The following is a 216-nucleotide window of genomic DNA, read 5'->3' on the forward strand; positions in this document are numbered from 1 at the left end:
GAACCCCCTTTCTCTTCCCCTTCCCCATCCAATTTTCCTCTTTCAGTCCTCTCCGTTTCCCTTCTGCCTCCCCTCTCGCTTTTCTCTTTTCTCCTTCCTTTCTTCTCCTCCTCCTTCCTTTCCCCCTTCCTTTCTTCTCCTCCTCCTTCCTTTCCCCTTGCTTTCATGCCTTTTCTCTTGACCTTCCCCCTCGGGTAGTTGTGTAAATGATAAATG

Source organism: Penaeus monodon, chromosome 20, assembly GCF_015228065.2.
Source record: "Penaeus monodon isolate SGIC_2016 chromosome 20, NSTDA_Pmon_1, whole genome shotgun sequence".
NCBI lineage: Eukaryota > Metazoa > Arthropoda > Malacostraca > Decapoda > Penaeidae > Penaeus > Penaeus monodon.